Genomic DNA, 20,235 nt, shown 5'->3' with positions numbered 1-20,235 from the left:
TTTTTTTCTCATGGGCAGAAGACTGTGACCTTCATAGAGAAATAAAATCAGTTCAACAGAACAAACAATAATTAAATTTTCATGCAAAAATATATTTTCAATTTTCTGTTTCTCACTGAGGGTTAAATAACTAAATAATTGCAATTTTTTTCTTTTCTTTGCCTTTTGAGGGAAAACAGTTACCTGAGCTGTTTATTTACATTTCACTCCCAGCATGTATTAGATTTGCTCACTCTTGTCACTGCACCTGGAGTGGCACTTGAGGAATGGTGAACTTGGGGATCTTTCCCCAGCTCAGACCTTCCTGGCCACATCTCCCATCTCTGTTTTGCTTCTCACCAGTTCAACCTCCTTATCTGGGGCATGAATTAATTCATATTGATGGAGTGCTTTGACATCTTCACATAAGTACCAAGCCTGCTGCTGAGAGAAAATGCACACATCACCTCTGGTAGTTGGGCTTGAAGGTTTGAGAGATCTCTCAGTGCTGAGTCTAGAGTTCCTGGCAGATGGGGCTCAGGCACAACAGCAGATGTCACAGAACCATGGAATCACAGCCTGGGTTGTGTTGGAAGGCACCTCAGAGGAGCACCTACTTCAGTACTCCAGGTGGGATCTCACCAGAAATACCTCCCCAAACTCCACAGAATGGGCTGTAGGTGGCTGCAAAACTCTTATCCTGCACCAGCCCAGGAAGATTGTAGGAAATAAACTGAATCAGTCTCATTTTTAAATGAGGGCACATCGAGGCACATGGCAACTTAAGGGTGGAGTTGGTTGAAAGAAGCTGGTCCTGTGCTGTATTTCTGAGATTGCAGGGATGAACAGTAGCACCTTTCAATGTGAATGGGGTGGAAATTTCAGCCTGGTTGTGAGAAGGGAAGGAGAATGGGTCAGACTGTTTCAGAATTAGGTGTCTGTTTTGCTCTTCCCACAGCTGCTCACTACAGCTTCAGACTGAAAGAGATGAGAATATTCAAGAGGTACCTAACTGGGGCACTTTTGACAATTCCAGAATGTTTGGGACAGTTTTATTTTCAGTATCAATGCTTTGAAAAACTTGTCAAAATGGCCACATTTGTTCCTGGGGAACAAAACCACACCAGGGCACACAAACCTGCCTGGTCTCAGGTGAGCTGGTACCTGCCTGTGCTCAGAGCCTGCTGTGCTCTCTCACCTGCCATTCCCCGTGGATATTGATCCATTCATCACAGAGTGCCTCTTGCAGAGATTAATTGCCTTCTCCACCTCCCAAACAGATCCAGGATGAATCAGGAGTGTCTCTCAGGCAGGAACCTGCATGTGCCTTTGCATCTCCTTCCTGCCTGGCAGCCAGCCCAAGCTCCCAAAGCACCAGGACTGTCAGACCTGCAGTCCCTGACAAACAGCCCTGCACCCTCTTCCACGGAGAGCAGAGACCACCACAGAGCTCAGGGAGAGAACCTGCACCTCAGCTTTTCCCTAAATCTGGGTGTCAGGCTGCTGTTAGGGTGTAGAGAGGAGAGAGACTCCATCCCTGCAGGGCGAGGGGCCACACTCACCCCGACATCAGCTCACCACTGCCTCAGCCTGACACTGTCACCATGTCCCTGGCATAACAGACTTGATGGATTTCACACTTTAAGGCTTTTGCTTTGAAAGAGCCTCAGCTTTTATCTTAGCAAAGTACAGCTTTTTAACCTAAAAATAGCCCGCCCAAGCTCCTTCCATCGGAACAGCAGAAGATGAGCTGGCAACTCTCAATTTTTGGTGCTTCTCTATCAGAAAGATGAAACATTTTCCCCTGTAATCCTACAAAATGGAATGTTTGGGGTTTCAGAGGTTACTGGAATTTTCCCTGGCAGCTGGTCAAATATGTGATCCCATTAGAGCTTCTTTGATGAGGAAGTGTAGCTTGACTCAGAGAGAAAATGAGTACAGGAGGGGAGAGCATGTCAAAGGAAAAGGAGAAGTAGAGAGCACAGGAAGGAGAAAAAACCTACATGAACAAAGAATTCTAATGTACCACACTCTGCCTCTTCACAGAGGAAGACAGGAAATTGCATCCAAAACTCACATAAGTGCCCAAACTCTGATTATGAATGAGGAAGAAGCAGCTCTGCTCTCTCTCTGTGAGGGAATAAGACCATTGTGATGCCTTTTCCATCTCGGAGAGGCCAGGGAAGACCAGGAATTGCTTCTTTCCCATTGGCAGGGCTTGTGGACCCGTGCAGGAGAGAGCACCTGGCAACCTGGGATTTAAAAAAAAAAAAAAAACAGAATTCAGTTGCTGCTGGATGCCAGGCTCGCTGCTGAGTGCTTGTCAGTTCACTTAGCACCACACACACAGCCCGAGTCAGAGCAGCCCTTTTTGTTCGGAGAGAAAAGGACAAGGGACGTGTTTGACACGCTCCATTGTGGGGCTGTGAATGGCTCTGCGGTACATAATGCTCGGGGTTTGTTCTGCACGTCCCGCTGCTGCAGCCACTCCAAAGAGCCTCATTAACCCCGGCAGGAGGGGAGGGTGCAGCTGCTCTGCTGCCCAGCCCGGCTGCTGCACAGGTTTGTGTCCAAATTCAAAAAATGGGCTGCACATCCTGCTGGGAAAGCCCAGCTCTGCAGAGATGGAGCAGGTGAGAGGTGTTTTTAAAGATTTTATTCTGTTATCAGTCATGTAGAAGGGTGAGACATAAGAGATGTAAAACTCAACACCATTCTATCAGAAGCCAACTTATTTCCTGGTTAAAATACCTTAAAAATGTTTTTCAGCCTATTAGCTTTTGCCACACAATGCTGCTATTACTTCTAACACCAATCACCTATTATTTTAATCACCTATAATCACCTATTATGAGGTCTTGCTACAGTGCATCTTTCACAGTTCTAATTCTCAAAAATACCTGGTTTTTTTGCAAAGCCGTTTTCTGAAACTTGTTTTTAGTTCAATCTCTCTCTCAACAATGTCATCTCTATTCCACGGCCTTCCTAAGTCAGCACATCTTATCTCAGAGTTTGCATACAGATGTAGAAGGCTTTCAGCCAAGTTTTGAGAACCCTTTACAAATCCAGTTCTCACACCATCCCATGGGCAGACTTATAGTGGATATTATTGCTCCCAACAAGGGGGAGAGAATGATGTATTTGGTTTTATTTTATTAGAGTATTATATTATATTAATCTATATGATTATATATATATTATATCATATCATATCATATCATATCTGAATTTGTTAAGTATTTAATTGTATATAACTGTATGGAATTTTGTGATTGTTAGTTGATAGTTTTGATATATTTGATATATCATTTGATATATCATTTCCTTGATAAGCCAAGGAAACAAAATATTATTTTTTGGGGTAAAAATTTTTATATTGTATTTTACTTTTGCACAAACACAGGCGCAGCAAATGAGAATTGTTTTGACCATTCTCTGAGGTTCAGCAAATGTGAATTTTAGAAACATTCTTGGGAAGATTGTCTTGCTTTTCCCTGTGAGGAGAAATGTAGCTACACAAATCCATCCCAGCTCAGGAACAGGGTGTCATTTCAGCAGGGATTTAGGAGCCCTGTGGAGGCATTCAGTGCTGCCTGCTCTCTCCAAGCCCACAAAGCAAACAGGAGAGCTCTTGGCCCCTTTGCTGGAGAGACCCAAAGGCTCTGCACTGACCAGGCTGCTCTGCCTGGGAAAAAAACAAAAAAAGGATTAAAGTGGGTTATCTCTCGGGGTAAAGGTGGATTTGTGTTTCCTAGGAGGAAAAGGGCTCAGCACAAGACTGGAAACAACCATGTTCCCTCCTGTCTGTCTGTCATGCAGTTTATCCAGACACACCTGTGTAAATTATCATTTATCTCTAGGTCTGTGTCTGCATCTCCCCAGCCACCAAGCTTCAATGGCTGGGTTTAAAATAAACCAATGAGTTTATCTCGTTTTAGGCAGTTCGGGGTGCCTCGGTCACACACTACCACACTTCACCCTCTCACACTCATTGACACCCTCTCACACTCAGTCCTATAAATAAAAGCCTCACCAGGACAAGAAATATCTCCTAATTAGCACCCCAGACACAGACTCCTGGCTGCCTTCCACTCCTTCCCATTGGCAGAGAGCTGGAGGCTCTTTTATTTTTTCTTGCAACATTCCCTTAAAGACCCATCGATGCTTTGTTGAAACCATTTGCAATGAGGAGGAGGAGGAAAAAAAAGGCATCCAGTGGAAGGTGTCGGATGGTAGCAGGAGATAAATAATGAGCCTTCCTTTCCCTGACCCACTAGTGAGCACTGCTGTAAAAACAGGCTCTCAAAAACATCCAGTTCTTCACTGTTAGGGCTGGAAAAGGCCTCTTAGATCATGCAGCCCAGCTCCCTGCCTCTGGGATAACTCCCTGGTGAACACTTTGTGCTGTTTTGTCCAGCCTAATTATCCATCCTTGCTGTTAATGGGATGGAGCACCAAACTCTCTGGACTGCCTCCATCCCACAGGATTCTTTTATTGCTCTTCCCGTCCTGGTGGCTTCTAGGGTTGAGTTTGGAGACTACATCATTTTAGAGTCTGACACTTTAAGCCCTTAAAGATTGTCCTCATGATCTCACACTTCAGTGCAACATGCAAACCGTAGCTTGAATCTGGGGCCCTTTGTGCATTAACAAAACAGCAGACCTTTCAGAGGTGCTAAGGAAAAGATTTTGCTGTTCTGTGGTTTGAATCAGGGATTGGAGGTTTCTCTATCTTCACAAAACACAAAAGCTCATGTGTGCCTGCAGACACAAACAAAAGTGCACATCTCTGCCTGTGTTGCAGCTGCAGTTCTTTATTTACACACTGTTGTATGTAGGTGAGCGTTCACACAGCCATGAATACACCCAGTGGCACAAAGTCTCAGCCTGACAAGTAGCTTGGTTTTTCTCCCCTCATTTCCCTCATGGCCAGCAGCCTGAGGCCAGCAAAAAGTCTGTCATGTCATGGCAAAGCTCTCCTGATAGTTCCAGTTTGCTCTAAACTCCTTTCCTGCCCTCCTTGTGCACGGAGTGCCTCTGATCAGGTTTCATTTTACTACATCTGGCACCTGCCTTTCATTGCCAGGCTGATTTCCAAATGAAAGCAGGCTTGTGGCTGCTGTCTCAGACTGTCTTTTTGTCACACTAGTCGAGGAGATGAGGTTTTGATGTGTTTCATAAAAATGTCATCAGGTAATGGAGAGAGTGCTGCTAATGAACCTCAGCCCTTGATTAGCCAGCAGAGCATGCTCATGAATCAGGGATGCAGCAAATGCACCAGCCAAGGGAGAGTCAGCTGTGAGTCCTAGGGACAAAAATCTTGGGGCCAGGTTCCCTCCAGCCCATTTCCTGCAGAGCCATCCCTGTGCTCTCAGGGAACACCTCTCTCACTCACAGGGAGGAGGGAAAATCCTCATTCCCAACAGAGGACTCAGAGAGGGAAATCTCCCCCTTGCTCTCCATTGTCAGCTTCCAGGGAACTCCTTCTTCTCCCTGGTACCAGAAGTTCCCCACTATCCCATTTCTCTCCTTGCTGGTCCATAGGCACCTGCTCCAGCATGTGTCAGGGCTTTCCTATAATTACAGACTCCCCCACTGTCTTTCCAAAATTCCTCGCTTCAGACGTTCATGTAAATCTGTTCTGCAGTCACACAGTGCTCCAAATTAAACTTTGAAATGTTTCCTTTTAGCCTTTTACCTCGTTCCTGCAAGAGGCACATTGCAGAGTGGGGGTTTCACTGCTGTCTTAGGGAGCCCTGGGTCATGAGAGGGGAGAGGACTCTGCTGTCCATGTTCAGGACTCTTCTTTCACTCAGAATATCCATCAGTCCTTGCTTTATGTGTCTGTCCTGCCACACAGGTAAAAACTCCTGAGCCCCCACTGAGTCTATCTGCAGTAGCAAACCTCCAAATCCTTTCGCTTTAGCCCTAAGAGAGCAAAATTTTGATTTCTGACCTATCTGTCTCCTAAAGACACAGACAACTGCTCAAAGTGCAAAACCTTCATCAGCTTGTGTTATCCTTGGGCACAGAAAACAGAGGAACAGTGTCAGTAACAGGCAAAGGAAGGGAAAGGGCTCTGCTCTCCATCCCTGTGCTCTGCTGACACATCTGACCCTCCACAGCTGGACCTGCCCAGGGCAGCTGGAGCAGCCAGAGCCTTTTCCCTGCCAGTGCCATGCTGCTGGTGCCTTCCCCCAGGGCTGCCAGGCAGTGCCACTTCCAGACTGAGAGCACCAGCAAACCCCTGGTGCCACTTCCAGACTGAGAGCACCAGCAAACCCCAAGCTGCTGACCAGCAGGGGCACAGCAGGCTGTGCTCACCCAGCAGGGGCAGCACCCAGCAGAGCCTCCCAGGCAGCAGGCAGGGCTTGCTGTGCCTCCAGGGCTGCCTGCCCTGGTGACAGGAGCCAGGTCTCCTGGCTGGTCCTCCTCCACGCCTGGCTGAGGCAGCAGGAACCATGTGCTGAGTCTGCTTCAGCTGGGAATTACACTTTGCATATCTTACATCTATCAGTGCAAAAATAGGATGTATGAATAAAGGGTGTTAAAATTGCCACCTCAGTCTGATTTCTCATGCTGTGTAATATAACATATGGCAGAGGCTGAACTCCAACGGAGAACTCGGCAAGCCAGCAGGCGAATAAGTTGTTTAACCGTTTCAGCACCTTGGACACGGCCTGGGGCTCTGCGGGAGGAGGAGACACAGGAGTAAATGTGGGCAGCAGCTTCAGACTCATCTGCACATCAGGCACGAGAGCAGGGCAGAGCTCTGACCCCTGCAAGCTGAGCTACAGTGCCCAGGCTAATTGTGAGAGCACCGGGGAGCAGCATCACCTCACCCAGCTCCTCTGGCCGGCTGGAACTTCCCCCCTCCCTCCAGAGCGTCCCAGCAATCCTGACTGCACACTGCCCCAGCCAGATAACAAGGAGAGTGCTGCACTAAAAAAGAAAGGGGTTAGGACAAGGAAAATGCTGCTGCTGTTTGACTTGCAGCTGCAAATTTGGGATGAGACTGCCAAAGTCATTCCCGCACAGAGCAAAGAGTGGCAAGAGTGGATGGGTGCAGAGGGATCTGTCAGAACAGTGGTTCTGGGCCAAGAGGACCCTGCTTCCCCAGCTGGACCAGTTGAAATCAATGGATTTTTCAGTGATTTTTTAGTGATTTTTCAGTGATTTTTCAGGAAGTGCTGGAACAGACACCACATCCCTCAAAGCTGCTCAGTGCAAAGGTGGGAGAGAAAGGGGAGAGGACACAGAATCACAAAATTATTGAGTCACAGAGCAGCAGAATCACAGACTCATGGAATCATTGAACCATAGAGCCATAGAGTCACATGGGATCACAGGACCACTGAATCACTAAGGCTGGAAAAGAGCTCCAAGATCATCCTGCCCAGTCTTTGACTGAACACCGCTCTGTGAACTAAACTAGAGCACCAAGGGCCACGTTGAGTCATTTCTTGAACACCTCCAGGGGTGGTGGCTCCAAAACCTCCGTGGGCAGCCCATCCCAATGCTTGACAACCCTTTCCATGAAGAAATTCTTACAGATGTCCACCCTGAACCTCTTCTAGCACACCTTGAGGCTCTTTCCTCCTGAAGAGACTGATCCCCACCTGGCTGTCCCCTCTTGTCAGGGGGTTGTAGAGAGTGAGGAAGTCTCCCCTGAAATTTTATGACTGGGAGTCAAATCAGGGCCACAGCAGAGAGAATGCTGAATCCCAATCACTAGAAATAGTTTCTCAGATTCAGTCAAGCCCCTAGAGTCAGGATCATTAATTTTAAAGCAGCATTTGATGGAAAAAGATAATGATGGATCAAATTTCAATAGGACAGTGGCCCCCTAGCCATGAGCTGGGTCATCCCTTGGGTGCTGCAATGGAGGGAAAATCATGACTGGTACTGTGTTCCACATAAAAATGGGTTTGGCTAAAGCTTGTTGTCTTCCAGCAATGGATGCTAGATGGCATACATTTATGATTTATAATTTGTTGTTCATTATAATAGATGCTGGAGGCATAAAATGTGCTGAATACCCTCGGGAGTATATGGACATATATGGGATCCTGCACATGAGCGGCCAGAGGTGCACAGAGGGTCTGCCTGATGCTCATGGGGATTCTGCCAAACTGAAGAAAGAAAGGGTGAAGAGAAGTTCCATGTCCTGCCCATCTCAGTGCTTGGACCTTGCCTGTGTGAATGAAATTGTCCCTATAACACACTACAGAAAAAGAAGAGGGGGCTGGGGATGTGGCCATTCCAGCACGCTGGCTTGTGGACTCTTTAATTTCTTTTTTTTTCCCCTCCTGTTCAAGTTCTGCCTTGTCAGGTTTAATCGGCAGTGTTTGTAATTCAGGTAGCAAATTGATTTTTGAAAGTACTCTGTCCCTATTCAGCCCACGTTACTGAAGATCCTGCATTAATTATGCACTGATATTGATGTTTTTGTCATACAAGGTCTAGTGTCACTATATACAGAACTTGCTTCTTCCTTGTTAAAAATGTTTCAGAATGTGGCCTTGGGAAAGATACTGCGTGTCACTCTCAGGATCAAAGATAACCTGGCAAGGAAATACTCTATTAGTAGAGAAATTCATGCACCTTTCCTCTACCACCTTCCTTAGAGGGAGCACAGCAAAGGTTGGTAAGCAGAGAGCAGGACCAGAAGATCCTCCAAGGAGAATTGAGCTGTCAGTGCTGTGTGAGCTAATAGGAAGGGACAGCAGTTTCAGGAGGCACATGGTAAATGGAGACAAGGAAAAGCAGCAGTTCACACCTCATGGTCTTTGTGAGTTCATCCTGGCTGCTCAGCCACCCTTCCTTTTGCTGGGAGCCTGGGATTCCTGCCCAAGGGCTCTGTGGCATTCACATTCTCTCAACAGAGAGAGACATCATTCTCTCCCACAGGATTTTTTCCTGAGAAGCACAGAGAGAAGAAGAGAAAACAATTCTTATCTCTACTTGCTGCTCCTGTTGTTTTTGCATGTGTGGAATGTGTTATGGAGATTGTTTACCTGAAGGGATTTGCCGATTGGATCCTGCTGAGGATTGTTTTGATTCCTTGGCCAGTTGGGTCAAAGCTGTGTCCTGGCTGTCTCAGACAGTCACGGGTTTTCTTTAGTATTTTTTAGTGTCTTTTGTATAGTAAAGTACAGTATAGTATAGTATAGGATAGTATAGTATAGTATAGTACAGTATCTTTTTAGTATAGTTATAATATAGTATTAATGTAATATACAATAGTTTAAATAAAGCAGTTTTCAGCATTCTGAATCATGGAGTCAGATGCCAATCATTGCCAGACATTGGGGTCACCCTGCATTCAACAGGGCTCAGGGAATCACCAGCCCTGGCAGCACTGCTGGAAACCACCCCAAGCTTTGTGTGCACCACAAACCCAGTGCAAGCCAACAATCTGATAGCCTTGTGGGGGAAAAAAAATCAAAAATCAAAGAGAGAAAGGGAGTCAGATCTCCTTTTGTAAGAGTATTAACAAGAGTGTCATGTGAAAGGCACAGGAGGTAATTATTCTGCTCTGTTTGCTGCTGGTCAGAGCTCAGCTGGAATATTCTGCACACTTCTGGGCACCAACCCACAAGAAGGATGTAGACAAACTGGAATGAGTCCAGAAGAGAACAACAAGAATGATTAGATGTTTTGAAAATGTGATTTAAGAAAAACTGAAAGAAACAGATTTGTGGAGTCCAAGAATGAGAAGACTAAATTGGAAACCTGATAACAGTATTTCAATTTATAAGAGGTCATTAGAAAGAAGATGTTGTTCAGTTTTACACACCGGGGAAGAATAATAAAAAACAAATTAATTTCAGATGTGGGAAAAATGTTACGATTTTGAAGACAGTGAAGTAAACAAAAAAATACATGAGGAGATAAAAAAGGTTTTTAAGGATCCAATGAACAAACATCCACCACGTAAACCCATTGTGCACCTCAAGCTGCCTCCTTGAAGTGGAAAGAAAAAATATTTATTTCTCTACATTTCTTCCACCTCAGTGCCTTTAGTTTGATTTTTGGTTAGTGTGACACATTGTGGTGAGATTTTCCAAATCATTTTAGGACAGGTGCATTCATAGCTCTCAGGTGGGATTTGCACATTGTCAGGGACCACCTGATAAAACCCAATCCCAGCAGTCACTGATCCCTCAGCTCTGGGCTGGCTTCAGAGAATAGGTCCAGACAGGAAGGTTAATATTTAAATTTTTTTTTTTTTTTTTTTTTCAACTGTTCATTTCTCTAGGACTTCAAAACTGGGATAAACCTGGTTTGTAGGTGCCAGGAAAAAGCAGTGCCAAGAGACCTATATTTATTACTTATTAGAGATGGAATCTTGTTGCACTTTGTATCTGCTGAAGTAGCCATAAAACCCCAGTTTAATAACCATGTACCTGCATAATAAACACATCTATAAAATTCTCCTCTTGAAGCTGGCTACTTGTGGCATATTTTGAAACCCCTAGACCTGCATTTCCCAAGGAGCTCAGGCTCCTGCCTCAGCATCAGTTCTCACAAGCTGCAGCCCTGGTGCAGGCCCCCCGTCAATGAAATCTCATTAGCATCACTCTGCCAAATTAAATGGATTAAAGTTGGGAAGCAGCTGGAGTACAGAGCAGTCACATTGACTGTTGCCTTAGGTTAGATGGAAATTAGCTGGCTTCAGGCTCCCTGTTGCATTTGGCACTGGCCACAGTGGCCAGGCAGGGCAGGGGCTTTGCTTCTTGTTCACAGGGGAAATTCAGTGTCTATGCTGGAGCTGCTCCGTGCTGAGGGAACTCACCTGGTGATGGCTGTGCACAGCAAGCAACAAAAAAAAAGAGCAGGTGCCTTTTTACAGGGCTCTTTGAATGCCTTTTCAGCAGCAAAGAAAAAGTAACTACTAGACATGTTTCTTCATCAGGGCCATTAAATGATTCACAATTCATGGACGCTCCTTTGGGCTGGGATTTTCATCCTGTGTACAGGAGCATCTCTTCTTTGCTTGGCTAGAAATTTGTATCAAGTTATCCTATCAAAGCTTCATCTCTCCTGGATAACTCAGCTGTTCCAGGTGAGAAGTATTAAAACTTTCATGTTTGAAGGACTCCAGGGGTTGAATTACTTGGTCTAAATAAACATTCTTTTCCATGAGAGCATGGATCTGGGAGGATAAACAGCAAACATTCTTAGGCCATGTCTGGATCATTTCAGACTGGGATCCAAAGCTGTGGGTCTAGGAGTGGGAAGGGAGTGGGCAAAGACAAAGGGAAATGGGCTATGTTTCCATGAATCCATCTGAGAGAATAACAGAAAAAGAAAACAGAGCCTCTAGAATAAGCACAAAGGCTCGAAGGGACGTGCTCAGATGGCCTGAATTCTACATAAATCTCTAAGTTCCTAAGCATAATGTCTCCTTATTGACAAGGGATGTGTGAAGGCCTAAAACCAGGCAATAAGTCATGAAGGCTTAGGTGGAATTTAGGCCACCTAAATATACACAAAAATCTTCATAAAGATGGCCTTAATCCCACATGGACACCCCCCTCACCTTTTAGCTCTGGGCAACTGTGAGCCTTTGTCATAAGCTGGAAAACAGTTGGTTGGGAATGCTGCAAGAGGTGAAACATCAACCCTCTGTCTCAATGAAGCATTTTCTGGAACTGAGAAGATTGCTGGCCTTAGGTCCTTATGCCCATCCCTTCTCTAACAAGCTGCAAGACCAGAGACCTTTAAACTTGGGTATCTCCAGCCTCTAGATCCACATCTTCTGCAATTGTGATTCAGAATTAGGAATTCCCAGAATTAGGAAATTTGCATTTGGATGCAAATTTCTCTGAGTCTCTCAGATCTGGAAGTGCTGGGTGTCTCCACCTCCATCCTTAACTTTTTTCTGGGAGTTTATTTTTTTCTGTTCTGCTTCATTCACACTCATACTTCTCTGATGCTGCTTGTACCTATTGAAAACCCCAATTTTCCAGTTGTCCTCCAGCAAATAATCCCTCCATTACTGACCATGGTCCCTCTTCTCCAACGGATCATGGTGGAAGCATAGGACGTGGTAACTCAGGTGAAAGGAGACATCATGGGATGGTATGGGAGGAGAAGGTAAAGAACTGGAGATGCTCTATTTTATCAAGATTTCTCTTCTGGGGCCTGCATTTTACCCAGCCCTTGGCTGAGCTCTGCAGGAAGAGCTCAGCCTCTAGCAAATTATTTCTTTTTGCAAGCACAGGGATCGTGGGCTGGCCCTCAGTAAGAAATCATCTGTAGGCCACTTTCCTGCGTTCCTTTGTTGCATCAGGGGATAAGTAGAGAGAAAATGCTGCTGATTAATACAAAGACATGCTTCTTCCCCTGGGGGTATCTTCATGGCTTCCTATTGACTGGAACAAAGACAAAGAGTGTGAAATTCAATTCAAGAGTCCACACTGCAAAACAAGGGCAGGAAAGTTGTGCTAGGGGAGCATTAAGTGATAAATCTTACTTTCTCTTTTCTTTTTCTCTTTTTTTAGCATGGCGTTTTTCCCTTCAAACCATTCCTAATCCCTTGACTTTCTGTTCATGAATAGATTGAATTTTTCACTATGACATTGCCTAAAGACAATGAGCGATTTCACAACAAATGATTTATGTACTGGAATCTAGAGAGATTTTTGCTCATAAAAACACTCTAGCCATTTATCTTGATCTCCTGATACATCAGTGCCACGGCTGTGTGTCTCTAAATTAACTGTAGATTAAACAATTCAAACCAGTTGAAAAGTGTAAATGTGAGAGAAAAGCTCAACGAAAGTAGTTCAATCAATTTCCATGATTGGATTCTTATCAGGACAAAAATGTGAGCAGTTTCCATTGGCCATTTCAGGATAAACAAGCCAGGAGGTAAATAGACTCCAGGCATCTGTGAGCTATATCATGTGTGCAAGGGAGTAGCTTTAAATAAAGCAAACAAGCTTGAGTTTCCACCAGGGTAGGAGGCTGTGATGCTGAGTAAAGTTACTTTGCAGAATGTTTTGGGGGCATTTTCCTTTTTTCTTGACAATTGCTTGGAGGTAGAAAAAGGGAATGACTGCAGTAATTCAGCAGCACGAAACATAAAACAAGAAATCAGAAGAGAAATGAAAAAGGGGAGCTCTGCATAAAAGAGGAAAAACTCCACAGTGGACTACAAGTCCTTGGGAGAAGAGAGGGGGGGAAAAGGCTTATTTCTGCAGAGCTTCAAACATTTCCTGGCATCCAGGGGCAATGTGAATATGCAGCTCAGCCCAGTTTGTCTTTTCAGCTTGAGCCTTGTGCATGTTCAACTTTTTCCACCCCTTTGCATTCAGCATGCAGCAAACACACACACACTCATAGGTCCAGGCTCATTCTGGTTGCCCCCGTGAACTCACACTAATTCCATTAGTTTGGTTTTCCCCTGGCAACAGAAAATCAACACAAACTCCCCCTTGCCAGTTGCTGCTGTTTCTATTAAGGCTTTGTCTAGACACAGGACCAGGCAGGGGAGGCTCAACACAATAAATGCATCAGAAACTCGCAGCCTTTCAGTTTTGTGAACTGCTTTTTCTCCTACTAAGCTCTGATTGAAGTGTCAAGAGAAACGTGGCCTCTTCTCCATTCAGATGCACAGAGCTGTGCCCCCAAGAGCAGGGGCTGGCAGAGGAAGCAGGGCAGTGACTCATTTCTCCTGGTGCACGAGGGCTGCAGCCTGATCCGCCTCAATCAAGTTCAGCTAATTTGGAAATGATGAGTCGGATGGAGCAAGCTGCAAGACAGTGTGAGCAGGTCCCAAACTTGGAATTGAGGTATGTAGCTAATAGAGGCATGTAATCCATGCTAATGTGGTGTGAAGGTTGAAAGGGACTCTGACACAAGCACGGGGAAACAAAACTGGAAGACTGTGAGGCAAAAAAAAAAGCTGCTTTTATGCCATGTTTCTCACCTTCTTCCTCCCTTAAAGTTACTGGGGTTTTGCACACAATTTCTGCATCAGGAGGTGAGTGAGCACCAGAGAGCCAGAGCTGCTCTCTGTGTACGCTGTGTGAGCTGCTCAGTGGGAAAGAACAGCAGTGCCCTCCTGAGGAGAGCTCCACGTGTGGACACGGGGTCACAGGGTCAGCCAGGAGACCCCACAGCACCCCAAATTATCCTTACAGGGATGCATTCCTGGTGCTGTCTGAGAAATCAGAGTTTTTCTCACCCTCAGCACCATGGCTGGGGCTGTCTTTGGTCCTGAATTCCACCCAGCTCGTCTGCAAGCAGCTGTGCTGTACAGCAAAAGGACAGCTGTGGCACTCCTGAATGTTCAATGCTTTCTCCACAGGTTAATACATATATTCCTTCTCTAGCTGGAGACCAAGGACAAATGATCCAAATCTCAGGCTCAAGATCATAAACAACGTGGGCTGAAGAGAGAAAAAACAAGAAGGATGGGACTTGATGGGCTAAATCTTGTAATTGAACAGTTAACTCCAATATGCAAGTAGAGCAGAACTGATAAAAGTGAGAGACCCTGTGACCAGTCATGCATTTTGGGACCATTTTGGTTCATCTTGGGTGCAGCCCTGGCTGGGCTCTTGTGCTGCCCAGGGTGGATCTGTTGAGACTTTTAATAAATCCCTGCTTTATTCTTTAACTCTGTCTGTTCTCTGCTCTAGGTCAGCCTTCCCAAGGCATCAGGGTGAGCTCCAGGGGCTGAGTGGGGAAGAAAATTGCTTTCTTTGCAGAAAAGCTGCATTTATAACTTCAGCCTGGTTGTCCTTCTGCTTTTTATGTGTTTCCAGGGGGCGAGGCAGCCTTCATCTGGCTTCACACTAAACTCCAGCTAAACGGTGCTCAGGTGCCTCCCAGATGGGGGAGATTTTTCTGCTCCTGAAGCAGGAGAAGAACCAGGGCACCTGGGCTGATCACAGGGGTTTTATTCATATGCCAGGGCTGGAGAGGCTGTCAGCAGCCTGGCTGAGTCAAATGGGCTCTGCCTGGATGATGGCAGTGGCGTGGACAGAGCCAGGCAGAAGGGCTCAATCATGCCACTGCTGATTTGGGTTCTTAATATGAGCCCAGGGAGCTGCTGACTCACAGGCAAAAGCTAAGAATTGCAAAAGCAGGATCCGTCTGCCCAAGTGCAAAGCTACTGAGGGAATTGAGAGGTTTCTGGGCAGGCCAGGAGATAGAAAGTAACATCCCTGTCTAGCAGAAGGATTTTCTAGGCATTTAAGGTTTTCAAGTAGCATCAAACTAACAGCAAGGCAGAAAGAACAGCAGTAACAAAGAGTTTATTTAAGCATCAGCAAAATACACAGTGCTGAAGCTCTGGAAATGTTTCCCTTAAGTTCCTTTTCCTGTAATCTGCAAAACATTATTGCAATTGTCACATTTATTTAAGAAAACACCAGGTTCTGTTTACACTTTAAAATATGCAGGGTTTTTTTCCTTTTTTTTTTTTTTTTTTAAATTTGTATGCCCCAGGAGTGTGAGTAACACAAATGGAAATAACATGAACCTTGCCCATTAGCAAGGGGCTTTTACTGCAAACACCAGCAGCACACCACAGAAGCTTTGAGTTATTCTGTGCTCAGGGTATGTTGAGGAGGAGGAAGGCAGAGATTGTTTGGGGTTTACCTCAGAGCAGAGTGAACTCAGGTGAAACTGAGCCAGGCTGATGGATAAGAGCTGATAGCAGCACAAACCCCACTCAGAGGCTGGGCTGGATGTTGCCTTATGATGACTTGATTTAATAAGATGCTTTATGGTTTTCCTAAGAGAAGCCCAGAACCCAGTCCAGAAGGAAAATATAAAATTAAACAAAACCTAGTTTTATCTGTTTTTCCCTTTGTGGCAGTAAATACAATCCAAACCAGCGCCATAAAAGGGTCTGGCTGGAAACTGCAGAGTGCTTCTCCAAGGAGCACCCACAGATCCTGCAGTGCCTCATCTGCCATCCTGGCCATGGTTTAGGATGTTTATGACCTGCGGGGCAGTTCTGGGACAGGCAGGATGGCTGTGGCAGACCATGGGGCTGAAAGAAGGGCTCCTGTATCCCATTCACCCCCAGTCACTCTCAGAGCTTGTAATCAGACCAAGCAGCTCAGGGCAGAGGTCAGCATTGTATTTAACAGAATTTTTGGGGTTGCACGCTGCTCTACCCCTGCTGGCGCATTTTTCAGGGATCAGCACAGCATCTCTCTTTGGCAGGGGCTGATCTGGAGGTTTCAGAGCCCTACATCAGTCCCTGCCCCCTCACCAGGCCTGGATGGGGTCCTGGCAGTGCAAGATCTTCCCACATTCCAGGGGATGCCTGGGCCTGGCTGGGATCTCTGTGGATGACATGGGTTCTGTCTGCCCTCACCTTCCCAGACCCCTTGGCAGTGAATATCCATGTGGTTGATGCTGGGCTTCACTGAGCAGCCATGCCAGGGGAGCAGGAGTGGACTGCAAGGCACCTCCAGGCTGGATGCATCTCCTCTCCCCAGGAATTCATTTATGGAATAAGCAGAGACCTTTTTCCACTAAGTGAATATATAATGGTGCAGTCCATACATTTATACATAATCCCCTGCAAACAAGGCCCTATTTAGGACAAGATCAGACTATGCATCTCCCAGCAGGGGTTGCATTAGCAATTCATTTCATAGCATAAAAGGAGTGTATGGAGACAATCATCCATAGCCTGAATAAAACACTGGAGGAGAAGCCAGGAACCAAAAGAGGAAAAGGATGATTTCTTTCAAAGTAAAGTAAAAATAAAAATATAAATTAAAAAAGGGAAAGAAAATCCAAGGAAAAAAAAAAGAGAGAGAAAATACAGCTCATGGAAAAGCAATCCCAGAGATAGGAAATCCAATCTGTTTATTATTCTGGATTGATGAAAGGAGAAGAAAGTTCAATGGAAATAGGACTAGCGAACTCAAAGGATGTGTGGAAATTGCTTGGGAGGGGAAAGAGAAGATGTTAACAAAGACACATACAAATGCACATGTTTATGTGTGTGTGTGCACAGCCTAGAAGTGACCAGAAAGAATCTGAGGGCAAATAAAAGGATTTAGAAATCCTGCCTGTTAAAAAATGTATTCTGCCTCCAGGATACATAGAATGGAGAATAATAAATTAGGAAAAGTAGAAATGGGAAGGTGGCATTAGGGCAAGAAGGAGGGAGAGAAAAGGGAGAGGCAAAGGATAGGAAAGGTGAAGACTTCCTTACTCTTCAATAGCCCAGACCATTCCAAGGTGCACGTGGGATCAGGCAGCCATCAAAAGCTTTCTGAGACAGAATAAAGCACATGCCTGCTAGCATCATTTGTCTTTTCCTCTATTTAATGGCCTTGTTTACATGAGGGCCAACGATTTCGGATGAAACAGTTCCTGTGTGCTTAAATTTGTGGCTGCCTGACAGAAGAGAGAACAAAGCTCCTGAGCAGTGGAGTGCTCCATAATCTCCTACCAGAAACCTCTTTGAAACCAAACAAAAACACAAAAGCAGACCAAAGGCAGTGATAATCTGCCCAAAATTCCCCTCATGACGTTTCTCTGTCCTCCAAAAGAATCAGTCCAGCACACTCAAAACACCACACCAGCCCTCCTCAAAGAGATTGAAGTGCTGGTTGAGGCTTGGAGCCACTTGATGTTGCCCTGCTCTGTGCTTAGAGGAGCTCCAGTGCTTGGCAATGTTGACATAAACCTTCCTCCTGTTCAAAAGGACTGCAGAAGGATTGAGAGCAAATCATTCAACACCCTAAGCCACTTGTTCTTCACAATGCACCTCTTCAAAATAGCTGGTAGAACCCCTTAGCAAATGGTGCTCACAACTTCCCTTTTCTTTGTGCTGTTTGGGTTTCAGCTGCTCATGAACCAGGTTGTAGGCAGAAAATTTACCCGCTTCTCCCCCCTCAAGCAGCAGGCACTTTAAATATGCATAATTAAACATTAAGGGACTGAAACCAAAGGTCTCAATCTTATATTGAAAGCATCTGTGTCGGTGAGATGCTGCATGCAAAGGGGAACCTGTGCCCTCCAGAATCCCTCCAGCAGTGCTCACAGCCCTCCTCCCCAGGACACAGCAGATGCCTGCTTCGTGGCACAATTCCTCTGCAGAGCAATCTCCAGCCTAAAGGCTGTTCTTCACAGAATTCACAGAGTCACTGGGTTGGAAGAGACCTTCAAGATCATTGAGTACAACCCAGCCCAATCCCTCAACTCAACCTGGCACCCAGTGCCACATCCAGGCTTTGTTAAACACACCCAGGGATGGTGACTCCACCACCTCCCCGGGCAGAACATTCCAGATCTTTCTCACTCTTTCTATGAAAAACTTTTTCCTATTATCCAACCTGAATTTCCCTTGGTGCAGCTTGAGGCTGTGTGCTCTGGTTGTGTCAGTGCTGCTGCAGAAAGAGCCCAGCCCCAGCTGAGCACAGGCACCTTTCAGGAGCTGTGCAGAGTGACAAGGTCACGTCTGAGTCTCCTTTTCTCCAGGCTGAGCACCCTCAGCTCCTTCAATCATTCCTCACGGGACTTGTGTTCCTGGCCCCTCTTTCTCCAACCTTCTTGCTCCCTCCAGTGCCAACCTGAGCGACTGTGGCCCAAGATTTGCTCCAAACACCCCACACAGATCTGTCCCTCCCTGCCGAGCTTCCCTTCTGGTTGTTCACACCAACAACTCTTCTGAGAAAGCCACTAATTAAAGGCATGAGATGGTTAAACTTCTGCTAATCAAGACAAATGAACCAAGTCTCGAGTGTGTGATAGTGGAGCAGAATCACTCCTTCCTCCACACCAGGCAGCCTTCAATTACAGAGCTCTGATATTATGGTGAAATATTTCCCCCAAAGCCCCATTCGGCAGCTCCTGGTTCTCCTGATCTGTGGTGTTTATTTAGCACTAGGGGAGGGATTTGCCAGCAGAACCTGGAGTGGCCAAATGTTAAAGAGCCCATTAAGGATGGGCAATGTAATCAAACCAGACACTCACTGATTGGCAGCAGGACAGATCAAAAATTCTGGGGAAAATGTGTCACTTTGCCCAGCTGCAGTGACACACAGATTTAGGAGAAGAGCTCCAAGGCAAAGGACACAGTCCAGACTGGGAGCCTTTCCCAGAAAATCACTGACAGTGAAACAAGGGAACCACTGCCTCTTTTTAGAAGCCTAAAAACAGACAGAAAATACAGAGTTGGAGATTTGAACAGAAGGAGGATTGAGCCCTGTTTTTACCCTCTGCAGAAATCAAAGGACTTTGCAAAATGCAGATAGCATGAACCAAAGCAGAAACTGAGCAACTGAGTTGGAAGCAAACTGTCCTGACCTCTATTACACTTCAGAGTTGTTGATTTAACTGCTGTGTTTTCAAACATCTAATTTGCACCCTCAGGTCACCAATATAAAGCTGCCAGAGGGAGGCAATTGGAAATAAAAGAGTATTCTTGGCTGGAGCAGGGAGAGAGAGTTAGAAAAGTAGCAAGACTTGCTGTAAACTTAAAATCTGATGGTGTGAGTGACCCGTGCTGCTGCTGAATCAATGCTTGCTTGGGGTTTTCGTTGCAGATAACCTACAGATCATATTTTTATGACTCTAGTGTTTAGGAAGAGAGCAGGGAAGTGTGTCTGTGTAGTCAAAACCCAACTCTGACTTTCTTCCGCAGCAAGGTGGCTCCTCTGCCTACCCAGGACCAGGACCAGCATTATCTCCTTGTAGCATCCATCCAGCCCAGCCTAACACCCCAATGTCAAGACAAACCTGCCTGCCAGGTTCTCCAGTGCCCTGGGTGGCAGTGGAATCCTCATTCACCACGAGCAAAGCAATCCAGTTTTGCTGCTTGGCAGGTGGTTGCAGCGCGGCTCTCCCAGCACCAGGGATCCGTGTGTGTTGGAATGTTGGGGCACACAAGACAGATGATGGACTTTGGACCTGGTTAACATCAGAGATTTGATAACAGGATGCCTTGGCAAAAGCAAACAGAACTTTTTGAAAATTAGACCTGAATTACACGAAGATTCAATCAAACAGGTTTACCGGAAAAATAAAATCCCAATAAACTCTGCAAGAAAGAGATGCTGTTATTTGCATAAGTTTGTGTATGTGATTTTAACCCAATCATTGTAATACACATTACACTTTGCATAAGTTTGTGTGTGATTTTAACCCAATCATTGTAGTACACATTATTAGTCTCCCTGAGATAGTAGATAAGTGCTTGTACCCCACAATGATATCAGACTCTGATCACTGAGTCAATCTCCCTGTCTCTCTCCATCGCAGACCATT

The 20,235-nt window shown here is 45.6% G+C and overlaps 1 long non-coding RNA gene across 1 annotated transcript; it reads left to right on the top strand.

Moving 5' to 3' along the window:
- The first annotated feature begins 13,678 nt into the window (after positions 1-13,678).
- LOC115947882 lies at positions 13,679-20,020 on the top strand. Its single transcript, XR_004081740.1, has 2 exons — positions 13,679-13,781; positions 19,613-20,020. It is a non-coding gene; the product is annotated as an uncharacterized LOC115947882 (long non-coding RNA).
- The last annotated feature ends 215 nt before the right edge of the window (positions 20,021-20,235 follow it).

Source organism: Geospiza fortis, unplaced genomic scaffold (assembly GCF_000277835.1).
Source record: "Geospiza fortis unplaced genomic scaffold, GeoFor_1.0 scaffold27, whole genome shotgun sequence".
NCBI classification, from domain to species: Eukaryota; Metazoa; Chordata; class Aves; order Passeriformes; family Thraupidae; genus Geospiza; species Geospiza fortis.
Note: the sequence above shows the minus strand (reverse complement) of the source record. Positions and strands in the feature narration are given on the sequence as shown.